The sequence below is a fragment of the Hippopotamus amphibius genome, chromosome 1 (assembly GCF_030028045.1).
Source record: "Hippopotamus amphibius kiboko isolate mHipAmp2 chromosome 1, mHipAmp2.hap2, whole genome shotgun sequence".
Classification (NCBI taxonomy): domain Eukaryota; kingdom Metazoa; phylum Chordata; class Mammalia; order Artiodactyla; family Hippopotamidae; genus Hippopotamus; species Hippopotamus amphibius.
Genome location: NC_080186.1, coordinates 156,415,510 through 156,424,461, shown reverse-complemented (window position 1 = coordinate 156,424,461; position 8,952 = coordinate 156,415,510). Strand labels below are relative to the sequence as shown.

Here is an 8,952-nt window from a genome sequence, read left to right as displayed (position 1 = left end):
GGAAAAAATAGTTTGACAATCCCTAGTACAATAGAAAAATATTAATCAAGAAAGAAAAAGATTCTAAGTCTTCTTATCATTAGCTGTGTGACCTTGAACAAGTTGCTTAAATTTTCTGAGCCCCAGTTTCATCACATAAAATAGTTTGATGAGTTTGCTTATATGATTTCTAAGGTCACTTCCAGCTCTAACATAATCTTATTTCATCATTTTCATTACCATCCAGTTTTTTTTCTTTCTTCTTTGTATTTTTTTTTCCAATTTGTTCTAATTTGTTTACAATGAGCATTTTTTTTTGTAGGGAGAAAAGATTTATTTTCAAAGACATATAAATTAAATTAAACTAAAAAAATCCCTCCCAAGTATTCCCTGCATTTGAATTTGCTTTTAACAAAAGCTAGAAGAGATGTTTTCCACGTTCTCGCCTGGGGAGAACAGAATTTAAAGTCATGCTGTTGGGAGAGCTGGAGTCTTCAAAAGCAAGTAATGCTTAATCTGTTCTATTTCTGAAGCACAAAATGAAACCAAACAAAAAAGAAAAATAAGTACAGCTTCATCAGTGCCAAGTTTCCTCATGCATAAATAGAGATCCATCCAGAAAAACAGCCTTCTCAGTCGGGTGGGACAAATCTTCATGTGCTTTTGTGGAAAATTCCCCAGCAAACTGCCAACAAGGATACTGTCTACAGCTGCCTCCGGGTATGGCCAGAAAAACACACAAAGGCAGTGAGATGCCATGAGCCCTTCCGGGGCAAGTGCCTGGTGGGAAATTTGCTCTACCTCCGATCCCATGGAATAAACATGGCTGACACCTCCCGAGCTGACTACAAGCCCATCCTGAGCAAAACTAGTGTAGGACAGGTCTGATTTTAGACCTCCAGTCTCCATGTTTTTGGTGTCTTCTCCTGGCTCAAGAATGCCCTCTCCCCACCCCCACCCCCACCCCACTCACTGTCAATCTTAGTAGTGCTCAGCTTTGCTTCCGCATGGATCTAGCATTAACCCTCTCTCCCCCTTCCTCATTAATATCTTACTCCAGAAGGGACCCTAGCCACTCATTCAAAAATAAAATGATATGTCTTCCTGTCATCTCTCTCATCAAGGGCAGGGAGAGCTTCTGGGTCCATCTGAAATCATACATCAGAACTGCTTCACACTCAAAGTACAAGACGGGGCCTATTTTTATTCTTTACCTACATACGCCCTCTAGTTGAGCCCACCCAATTCCCTGGTTTTAAATACCACATTTGTATTGAGGATTTCTGTATCTCTCCTGGAAATCCACACCTGTAAAATCAAGTCTTCATTTGTCATTTCTATTTGCATATCTAATAGGAATCTTTACTGCAATCAAGACAGAACTTTTTTTATTCCCCAGTCTTCAGTTTTCTTCAAAGGAAATAGCATCACCACTTACTCATTTACTCAAGCCAAAAAATTTGGGAGTTATCTTTGCTCTTTTACTTCCTTCATGCCCCACAATTCAGTGGCAGATCCAGGTAACTCTATCTTCAAAAGAATCGCAACCGCCATTTCTTCTCCACTGCTCCTACCGTATCCTGAGCCATCACAGCCTCTTGTCGAGACCATTTCTATAGCTTCCAACTGATCTCCCTGATTCCACTCTCCCTAAAATCCATTTCCCAAAGAACAGCCAGTTAGATGTTTTTTGAAACATAGATCCAAGCAAGTCACTCTGCTACTTAAAACCATCCAATGCTTCCCACACTTAGAATAAAATCCCAACTCCCTGCCCTAGCTTACGAAGCCCACGATCTGATGCTTGCCTTCCTTTCTGACCTCATTCTGCTCCCACTTCACCCACCACTATCCAGCCACACACTGGCCCAATTTCTGTACTTCACACCCACAAATTCGGTTTCCACTCTAGAGCCTTTTGGTGTTGCTATTCACTCCCCTGAAATGCTCCCCGCCCCCCCCCCCCGCCCAGGATCTTCCCACAGATGGCTTCTTCTTGTCATTTAGGTCTCAACAGGTAAACTTCTCTGCAGAGAAGTCTTTCATGACTATCAATCCAAAGTAGTCACGGCAGATATCACCACATCTTGTATTTCAGTTATCTGCATAGCACTTGTCATTGATATTTTCTTGTTTATTTGTTGGTGTAAGTCTTAAGACTTGTTTTCTAATGCAATACTCAAGAACGTCCCCATGTTCATCATAGCTCACTAATGTCTATCTGATGCCTAGAACAGTGCCTAACACACAGTGGGCTCTCAGTAAGTATCTACTGAATGGATGTATGGATGAATAACCAGGGAGATAAAGCAAAGATATTCACAATGAAGGGAGAACAAACCACGAGGAAGCCTTCACGTGATGGTGAAAAAAATCATGGTAAGCTACCTTGGTCTTAACTCTTCCTGTCAGAGCCACAGTTTTTTGGGTTTGTTTTTTTTTTGGGGGGGGGGGGGTGCGGCGGCAGTTTGAGGATGCTTGGGAACCTCTTTCTCATTCAAGGGCAAGTCAAGATTTCTTCTTCTCTCTCCACATTTCTTATAATTTTATACTGATATAACATTTTGAAAGACATTCTGAAAACATAAAAAGGCAGCCCACAATGCCATCATCATAGCAAAGCAAGTCTTTTCACACATAAATATTTCCTTTAAGTTTTAATTCATAAACAGAAATAGTTTTCACAAAATTGCAACCGAAGAATACACGTGATTTTACTGGGTTGCTTTTTACACGTACTACTGTATCATAAACATTTTCTATGCTACTGCAGACCTGAATATTTCTGTAATATTAAAAATAGCTACCATTTATTGAGAGTTTGCTATTTGCCAGGCATTGCTCAAAGTATTCAAAATACTGGTCTTATCTTGCTTTATCTACACAATAAATTTTTAAGGTGGGCACTATAATTACTTTGTAGATTCCCTGGTCAACAAAGCTCTTGCACACGCACATTATACGTATCAAAAACAAATGTCAGTATGAGGTTGTTGATAATATTGACTGGGTACAACCCATATATCCATCAATAATGGAACACTCGAATAAACTAGGATGCATTTGGTCTGCCATTAAAAATAACGACACAGAAATATACAAGATGATATGGAAGAAATATTAAGAGAAAAAAACAATCAGAATGATGTTTATTATGATCTCAGTAACATTGGGTTAGCCAAAATGCTCGTTCAGGTTTTTCTGTAGGATTGTATGGAAAAGACTGAGTGAACTTTTTGGCCAAACCAATACTTATTTTAAAAAGTCATATGCAGCTAAATGAAAGATCACCTATTATTTGATTCCACGTATGTGAAATATCCAAACTACACAAATCCAATGACTGAAAATATATTAGTAGTTGTGCGAGGCTGGAGCAAGGGAGAAATGGCAAGTGACTATTAACGGCTGTGGAGTTTCTCTGGGGGTGGTAAAAATGACCTGGAAGTAGATAGTGACGATGTGTGCAACATTGTGAAAATACTAAAAGCCATTGCATTGTACACTTTAAAATGGTGGATTTTTTGGCATGGGAATTGTGTTTCAATAAATATATTTAAAAAGTAACTGAAGAAAAAAGTTGTATAATAGATAAACATATGTATTTAAATTTAAAGAAAGGGGACGAAAGATGCACAGGAAAATGTTGATAGTGATAGAAGGAAGGGCAGGTGGACATATTAAATAAGATAAAAGGAGGGGTTTTTTTCTGTCTAGTGCTCATCATTTGAATCACATGATTTGAATAATTTACAATTAAAATGTTTTAATTTATTGCTTATTTAATTTAAAATAATTGTGTAGTAAAAACAATAACAAAAATTTTTAATTTCAAATCAAGTAAGTAAAATAGACAATGTCTGATTTTTATTAGTCAACTCACCAAGGTATTAAGATCAACAGATATCTAAAAAGCTAAAAATAGAACTAGCATATGATCCAGAAATCCCACTCTTAGGCATATATCTGGGGAAAAAACGTAATTCAAAAAGATACATGCACCCCAATGTTCATTGTAGCACTATTTACAATAGTCAAAATATGGAAGCAACCTAAATGTCCATCCACAGAGGAATGGATAAAGAAAATGTGGTACATAGATGCAATGCAATATTACTCAGCCATTAAAAAGAATGAAATAATGCCATTTGCAGCAACATGGATGGACCTGGAGATTATCATACCAAGTGAAGTAAGTCAGACAGAGAAAGACAAATATCATATGATATCACTCATATGTGGAATCTAATTTTTTCAAATGATATAAATGAACTTATTTACAAAACAGAAACAGAGACACAGATTTCAAAAACAAATTTATGGTTACCAAAGAGGAAATGTGGCGGGGAGGGATAAATTAGGAGCTTGGGATTAATATACACACACTATATAAAATAGGTAGCCAACAAAGACCTACTGTATAGCATAGGGAGCTCTACTCAACATTCTGTAGTAACCTATATGAGAAAAGAACCTGAAAAAGAACGAATATATGTATATGTATAACTGAATCACTGTGCTGTACACCTGAAACTAAAACAACATTGTAAATCAACTATACTTCAATAAAATTAATTTTTAAAAAATGATCAACAGACATCATACAAATGAGAGGATTTAGAGAAACATTTCTCCTCCTCAGTACATGTAGGCTTTAGAGGCTGAATATTTTCTCCTCTGTGTTACAAAGAATGACTTTTTGGATTCATAATGAGTCTTAACATAATAACTCTCAAATAATCACACTGGACAGTATAGGTAAGAATAATTGAACTTCATGAACAACAAAGAACAAATTTGACACTGCTATATTTTCTTACTTTTATTTCACCCAAAATAAAATGCTCAAAATACAACAGTGAGAAAATGGAAGCATTACTTATAGGTTATATATGACCGTCTAATTAGAAAAACCAACATAATCTAAAGACAAACTGCTAGAAAAAAAATCAGAGAGCTTAGCCATGTTGTTGATATATGACTGACCTACAAAAATCAACAGTATTTCTCAACATCAACAATAATCAGTAGAAAATATAAGATAAGCAACAAACATTAAAAATTTAGGAATTCAGCTAAGCAACAAATCTCAATAAAAATCTCAAACAAATCTCTCTAGAAAGTAATTTTAAAATCTAATAAAGGACATCAAAAGTGAGCAGAATAAATGGAAATTGTAATAATTTTTAAATGTAAATTTTCCCATCATTAATCTATAAATTCCCAATAAAATCCACCCTTGAGAAAGTCATCATATTTACTCTAAAATTTACATGGAAGAAGAAAGGTCAATGCATAGCTAAGTCAACTATAAAACAGAAAATTAAAAAGCTGGTCACCATATAGAAAGACACACAATAAAGCCATAAGGGCAGAAAAATAGACCAATGGAACAGAATAAATAACTTAAAAACACAGTCATGGGTATATGAATACCTCATATATGACAAAATGCAAATAAATAAGAAAATAATGGCATCCTGTAAGCCAGAATGAGTGGACATCAGAACCTGACAATGCTGGTACCCTGATTTCAGACTTCCAGCCTCCAGAACTGTTGGAAAATAAATTTCTGTTGTTTAAACCAGAAGAAAAAAAAAAAAAAAAACAAGAAAGAAAGAAAATAGTTGATTGTTCAAGAGAGGGTATAAGAAAAACTCATTCACTACATGGAAGGAAATAAAACTGGATCCCTTCATAACACCATATAAAAAGGGTGATAGGTTTAAGATAAAAAGGCAACAAATGGAATGTAATCTACGAAACTACCGAATTACTAAGCTATACACCTGAAACTAATATTGTAAATCAACTATACTACAATTTTAAAAAGATATAAAAGCAACAGAACCATAAGGGTAACTGAAGAAAATATCTTGGACTTCATAAATTAATTTCATTTAATTAAGACCTATATTATAGAGGGGGGAGGTGATTCATTTGGTTGCCTCACATTTAAGGATATCTGCTTCTGAGTGGGCTGAATCAGAACCACTCCAAAATTCCCCTAAACAAACTGTACAGATTCACCAGAAGAATAAGTACAATCACATAAAACCCATCCCTTCAGCATAGCTAGAAGATAGAGGACACCAGCTCCCACTGAAAGCATTTGTGGAGAGTGAGAAAAGTCCAGGGAAATTGCAGGGGAAGAGGGAAGGGTTTGTTGGTTCACATCCTTGAGGGTTCCCCTGAAATTCAAAACTGGCCCCTGGCACAGAACTTCACATACGAGGCTTGTCCTGGGCAGTCCACAAGACAAGATCTTCACACCCACCTGCCAGAAGCTTAGAAGTTTATATAGAGGCTTTAACTGGGTTCAGTCATGTGTACCATACAGATGGTCTCAACAACTCAGTGAAACATACATTCCAGGGACAGTGCAGTGGATAAACCCCCTCCAATTGCCTGGTTCCAGCTTAAGGGTCAACTGGCAGCCACGTCCTCTCGGCCACCTCCTGCAACAGGGGTGCAATTGCCTAAAAGTGAATTAAAATCACCTCCAGAAAGAGAAAGCATACTAATTGTGACAAAACTTAATAACAGGAATGACTACAGGGAAGAAACTTAAAGGTGAACAGCACCCGAGGTGGTAACCTCAAAAAGGCACAAATTCTGAAGAGAAAAAAAACACTTTACTGTCTGGGGTGGTGAGGATAAAAGCATGTCAAAGAAATGTGGTATCCTACCAGACAAAAGAAAAATTTTTAATTGGGGAATACACTGCAGCTTTTCCACTTTGACAGACAGACATTAAAGAAAATATACTTCACAGACAGAAGAAGAAGCTCTTGAATTAAACACTTGTAATCATCCCCAATTGCCAAGCTGATACACAAGATAAAGATTCCATACCCACTACTATATATAAAACAGATAATCAATAAGGACCTCTGTACAGCACAGGGAACTCTACTCAATATTCTATAATAACCTATAAGGGGAAAGAATCTGAAAATAAATATATGTGTATGTATTGATATAACAATCACTTTGCTGCACACCTGAAACTATGACAACATTGTTAATCAACTACACTCCAATATAAAGTAAAAATTAGATTAAAAAAATAAAAAATTTTAAAAAAAATTCCAAAACAGTGTACACCTATACAAGCTTGGAAGAATAAAACTTAAAATTGAAACAAACTGGTGAAAATTCTCCCACACCACCCTAAAAGCAACAATGAAAGCAGAAGAAACTATTGCACAAAACACCAAACTGAATCCAGTATTTTCCAGCAAGCATGTGGAAATATGAAAAAAAAAAAAATACCTTGAATCAGATGATCAAAATCTAAGGAAGAGAAAAGGCCATAAAACAGGAAGAAATAAAGGTTGATGGAAAGAAATGAGAAAAAAAGAAATAATAACCTCAGAAATGAAAAATTAAGTTACAGGTTACCCTAGGAAGATTATATTCAAATGAATATTTAATAAGAGGAAATGAAGGGACTTCTGTGGTGGTACAGTGGTTAGGAATCTGCCTGCCAATGCAGGGGACAAGGGTTCAAGCCCTAGTCTGGGAAGATCCCACATGCCATGGAGCAACTAAGCTGTTGTGCCACAACTACTGAGCCCATGTGCCACAACTACTGAAGCCCGAGAGCCTAGAACCTATGCTCTGCAACAAGACAAGCCACCACAATGAGAAGCCCACACATCGCAACAAGAGTAGCCCCCACTCACCACAACTAGAGAAAGCCTCACCTTGACTAGAGAAAGTCTGCACACAGCAATGAAGACCCAAAGCAGCCAAAAAAAAAAAAAAAAAAAAAAAGGAAATAAAGAAAAGTAGAGAAACAACCAAGATAATAAGATAAAAACATAAAAATAGGGTAAAAAAGAAAATAGTTTAAATGGAAGACATGCAAAGGAGATCCAATTACACATAACTGCACTTTCTGAAAAAGAAAAAAACAATGGAACAGAATTTTTTTAAATATAATCCATGAAAAAGTTCAGGAAATTATAGAATATCTACAAGGGTGAGTCAAAAATTATCTGCACTCCGATTATATTAAAACTTCTGCTGGCTTCACTGTCTTATCAGTGCTTTCCTTTCAAGGTTACCATCTCCCAAGTCACTGCTTTGCTGGTGTGAACTCATTACATCAGCTCATTTGTAACTGCCGTGCAAGCAAAAATGGATGCCCCGGTGTCGGCTTGGATTTTTCTCCCTTTCCTAGTTCTTCCAGACTAGTTTGTAGCAATTTGAGTCTAAAGCATCATCTTCCACCTGAACCCAAATATCTAAGAGGAGTTTCAAGCTGTGAAAAGACTCCCAATGGATTCATCTGAGGTTAACCCAACCTGGACCATGGAGTCTCCTCAAATGTCCATCAATGAAAATTCCCAGGCAACTCCAGTTGCCTCTCAACCTAGGTCTGAGGTGTTAATAAAGAACCTCAGTAACTTGACGCTTGATCCCAGTATCAAATTACCACTTATTCTACCTCAACCTACTGGGCGGTTACTTGGTGAAAACATACCCTATAGGAGAGGGATGAGGACCCTGTTAACTGATGGGAGAGAGAAGATGGAATGGCTGATTCAATCTATTCAAAAATGCTGACAAAGGAGTTCCTCAGTCTGACTCTCAAACAGAACCACAGCAGAATGATGTTGAGACTCGATCAAGAGTGCAAAGATTTAGATGTAGCTGTCGTTTTTGCCAGTTTCATAGAGATCCTTCTGAGGATAGTGATGAGAATTATTACAATAATAAGTATTATAGTCATTATGACATGGAGTCGAATGAGCCATAAATCTTATTCTTGTACTATTTTTTCTTGCTGGTAATTTTAGGATCGTTATGAAGCAGCTTGGGAAAGATTGCGTACCAATATTTTGATAACCTATAAGTTCTGTGTGTTTTTTTTTTTCTTATGTGTCCTTTCTACCTTGCATTTGAATGACTTGAATATACTTTGGTTCCACTTTTGAAACAAATCAACTTGGAAGGAACTTGAAG

At 36.6% G+C, this 8,952-nt stretch overlaps 1 pseudogene; it reads left to right on the top strand.

Moving 5' to 3' along the window:
- The first annotated feature begins 8,265 nt into the window (after positions 1–8,265).
- Positions 8,266–8,746, top strand: LOC130844761 (developmental pluripotency-associated protein 3-like; annotated as a pseudogene).
- The last annotated feature ends 206 nt before the right edge of the window (positions 8,747–8,952 follow it).